The following is a 4,612-nucleotide window of genomic DNA, read 5'->3' as shown; positions in this document are numbered from 1 at the left end:
AAAGTACTAGCTCAAGTGGTTGAGAGTACTTAATTGTGTGAAAGGACTTAGGTTCGAGTCCTATGTATGCCAATTTTATGTTATTATTTGTTATTATTTTTAAATATATGTTAGTCATGTTGTGGAATAACATGATATTTGAGTTGTATTAGTTTGCATGAAATATGAATTTGACATGATGGTTTGGCATTGATTTGGAATTTGCATGGTTGAGGGTTCAAGTCTTGGAGAACTCAAGTTAACCTTTATTTTTGCCATTTAGGGTTTTTGGATAGAATTGGAAGGGTTAAAGGAAATCCTTGGGCAGCCAATGAGGGGCTGGAAAGCCATCCAAAAATACTAATTCAATGAGCATTAATTGGAAATAATGATAATTTTTCGTTTTGGCTATTAATCTTAATTAAGAACCAAATTAAAGTGACCAATTAAGGGGAGAGAAAGGTTTTTGGTTGGGCTGTCATTTGAGGTTTTCGTATAGTAGAGTATTCTGAGAGAAAACACTGCATTAGTGAGTGAGACAACTAGCTAAGAGGAAGAGAAGGGCAAAGACAAAGTTATTGTGGTGCTAAGGAAGAAAGAATCAAAGCTTTAGTCAAGTTGAAGCAAGGATTCCAGGTTAGGGGAGCTAGAACTCGCTATTTATGTGTGTTATGTTTAATTATATTATGAATGGCCTGTACATGTATCATCACTTGACTGTCATGTTGAATTCTGGGTTTCTGGAAATTTTCCGCCTGACGGCTTATGCTATTTTTGTGGTGTTTTTAGGTTCCAGAGATGGAACCGCCTGGCGGCACTACTCTACCCACCAGGCGACGCTTGGAAATTATCCCAGTTTCTGGGTTTGGGTTGAACTGCCTGGCGGTGACGATCAACCGCCAAGCGACGCGAACCTTGTCTCCCACGTTTTAGTGTTTCATGGATTCTGGGTAAATTCTGATTGGAGGGAAAGCTAGGCTCATGGATTAAAAAGGGATTGGGAGTCAAACGACAATTAATTTCATAACATAAGAAGTGTAATTGAATGGATTAATGAATGTAGGTTTTTAGGGCTGGAAAATAAATTGACTTGTTGTAGTAAGGAATAGGTTGGATTAACGATTCAGGAGAATGGCAATGCAGGTAAGAGGATTGTGTGTTTTTAGTACGAAGTTAATGCTAGGAAAATGAATGATCCTAGAATTTGGGTGATTGATGCATGAATAGTCTAGGGAAAGTGGATTATATTATTAATGTTGAGAAGATTGATTATGCAGATTTTTGGACTGAAGTAGAGAATAACACAGTAGTGGTATGGGCTCAAATACGCATATCCGTCTAGGTTGTGTGCTAACTTCATGTACATTAATCAAATGGTAAGTATCTAAACTTAGGATATGCTAATAAGGAGGAAGAGAAAATAATGTGGGCTATTGGAGGAAAGATACTAGGGATTCCATAAATAAATAAAGTGAGTAAGTGCTTGGAGTGTTGTAGCATTACTGAATTGGGTTATATTTTGGTCAAAGGTGGGGTACTATAGTTATACTCTAGTGGATTTAGAGAGATATGGGTGATCAAGTAAGTGAAAATTATATTGAGTGAGTAGTGCTAATACAGATTGTGAATGGTAAATTCTGGAGTATAGACGACGATTGGTATACTTCACAACTCTTAGACAAAACATGACTAACGAATAAGGATTGGAACCTATCATGCAAGTTAAAAACCAGTGCAGATGGGGATACTGGTATAGCGCCTGGCAGCGGAGTCGAGACTACTAGGCAATAGCGAGAAAACAGGGATGCTTGTAATGCAGGGCGTTGGGTGGCGAGGAGTGTTCGGCCAAGCGACAACTGTCAGGTCAGTGGGCTCTGGAACACTTGTGCTTGGCGGTGGGGGTATACCCACTAGGCGAGATCTGCAACGTGGGTCATTTTAGAGGCGCTAAGCGCCTAGCAGTACGTGTCCCCCACTAGGCGGTTTGGAGGCTGGTGGCGCCTAGGGGTACGTGTCCCCCGCTAGGCTATTTGGCTGCTATAAGTTCTAGTTGTTGGGATCTGCAAGCGTGATCTACAAGGCTTTTGGTGATGCTTCAAAGGTTTCCCGCACGTGCTCTATCGGTTGTGACCGATAGGTATGGCAGCAAGTCACCTTGGGGTAATCACTAAAAGAGGTAGAACACAAATGATCTGGTTGTGGCCAGGTGATACAGAATAGAATGAGAAACTTTATTTGGGTGGTTGCATGAAATATATAGATGAATACTTATATGTATATTAATGTAATTGTATGTTGATTTTATTAAGTGCACCCTATTTGCTTATGTTTCGCGACGATCGTGTGCGCAGTACACGTGAGCAGAGGATGTTGATGCAGGTGGTGCTAATGATGCTTAGACACGGAGCGGGGGATAACATGGGAGTCCTTTTATTATTTATATTTTGGAAATAAATTGCAAACTCTCATGAGACGTTTTTCCATTATTTCAGTTTTATAAACTATGGATTTGGAATTATATTTGGCATTAATGAAATTTTAAATTTCCCGCGTTTTTGGGAAATGAGGTTTATTATTAAATGTCTCTGAACTACAGATCTACACATTTTTCTTGTGAAGAATAGTAGTACCGCAGTCAACGATTATGACTTCGATAAAGAACATTGTTCCCACCTCATCTACCATTGGCAAGGAATGTTATTTCACATGTGCAAAGTCGTAGTCCTCGACGAATTGAGGAAGTTATGATCGCGAGGGGGTGTTGAAAGGTTTAGAGTACCTTCACCTTCATGGCTATATCCACCGCGACGCCAAGGTTGGCAACATTCCACTTACATATTTGTATCTGGTGATGAAATGCCTTGTTGGGTGGCACCAAAGGTGATTGGGCAACTCCACGACCATATCTTCAAAGCTGACGTATTATTGTCTTGGAACTTCCTCATGGTTTCCACAATGAAGATGATTCTAGCTACTTGGTAAAAGAAAAATGACCTTGCAATGATCATATTCAAAGACTCTTGACGAGTTATTTGCTTTAAGTGATGAAATTGTGGTCCTAAAGATAAAAGAAGAAGTTAGTGCCAAGTTAGACCTGGCCTTTGATTGAGTTGAGTCGTCAAGGTTGAAGGTTGTATCAGATTGGTCTGGGCTAAAGGTCGTCATAAAATGGCTCAGGCCAAAGGTCATGTCAGGTTGGCTAAATCAGAAGTCCTAATATGTTGACTCGATTTAAGGGTCAAGCCGAGTTAGCCTAGGCTGAAGGAACAAAGTTAGTATGGAATGAAGGTCGAGAAGAGATAACCTAGGTCAAAGGTCATGTTAACTTAGTGAACTTAAGGTCAAGTCGAGTCGGCCTAGACCAAAGGTATAGATAAGTGAACTTAGTCTAAAGGTCGAGATACGTGGACCTTTGGCAAAGGTCGAGATAGGTCTTCCAAGGGCGAAGGTTGTGCCGAATTGACTGGTTGATGGTTGAGATAAGTCAAAATTTCTCAGGCTGAAGGTCAAGTTGAGTTAGCCAAGGCCAAAGGTCGAGCAGTGTTGGTCTAGATTGAAGGTGGAATAGTTTAAACTTGAGCAAAAAGGTCAGGTCGAGTCATCATAGGCCGAGGGTTCTGCTAAGTTAGCCCATGCTTGGGAGGCAAGTCAGCTTGGACCGAAGGTCAACACAACTTGACTTAGCAAAAGGTCAACAAAAGTGGGCTCAAGCTAAAGGTTGAGATCAGTTGGCTTGAACCGAAGGTCAAATGGAGTTAACTCGGGCCAAAGGTCAAGACTAGCCGATTTGGCCGAATTTTGTATCATGATGGCTTGTGTCGAAGGTCAGCTCAGTTAGCTTAACCAAAAGGGTAGAAGCAAATTATCTCAATCTCAACCTCTTAATAATATTTCATTTTTTATGCCATGTTCCCCAACGACAGGATATTTGAGCATTCATTGTTTCATATGCAAAATTGAAGTGGTTTTAGCCCTTCATCTTCTATTTCAACAATTTATAAACCATTTTTTGTGTTTTAAGTTAATCAGTTCTTTATATGGTTTATCCGTGTTCTTGTTGCAACTACTTTGAATTAATTTGTGCATCGTATATATTTATTCATGAACATCTTTGCAACTACTATTTTGTCTTCAACTTTCGAGCTACAAGTATAATTGTTTTTTGTGGAATAATTAGGATAAAAATTTATTTTCTCTAGAATTCGTTTGATCAATTGGTTTGAGTTTCTAAATCTATAATTTTAAGCTTTCATGACAACATGAAAATGTTTAAGTTTGGGGTATTTTGATGATTATCATTATCATGTTTTTATTTTTGTTTATTTTTATCTTTTGTTGTTAAATTATTATAACGTTTTTGGGATATTTTAGCTTTTATTTAATAAATTTGGAAAAGATAAATATTTAATTTATATTTTGCAAAATAAGGAAAAATCTAAGAGATTTAAGAAGATTATCAACAAAATTAGTTATCCACCAAGTCTTTTACTGATGCGTCATTATTTTCCCTTATTCCATTGCCCTTTTGTTCCCTTCTTGATGTTTGTTTCGTACGTAATTGTCTTTTGTTACTGCATTTTCTTCAATTGGGCTTCATTGGGCCATTTTACCGAATAATTTGGCATCAATTGGT

Source organism: Vigna unguiculata, chromosome 8 (assembly GCF_037176805.1).
Source record: "Vigna unguiculata cultivar grain cowpea cultivar isolate G323 ecotype 2 chromosome 8, ASM3717680v1, whole genome shotgun sequence".
Taxonomy (NCBI): domain Eukaryota; kingdom Viridiplantae; phylum Streptophyta; class Magnoliopsida; order Fabales; family Fabaceae; genus Vigna; species Vigna unguiculata.
The sequence above is the reverse complement of the archived record's forward strand: the minus strand, read 5'-3'. Positions refer to the sequence as shown.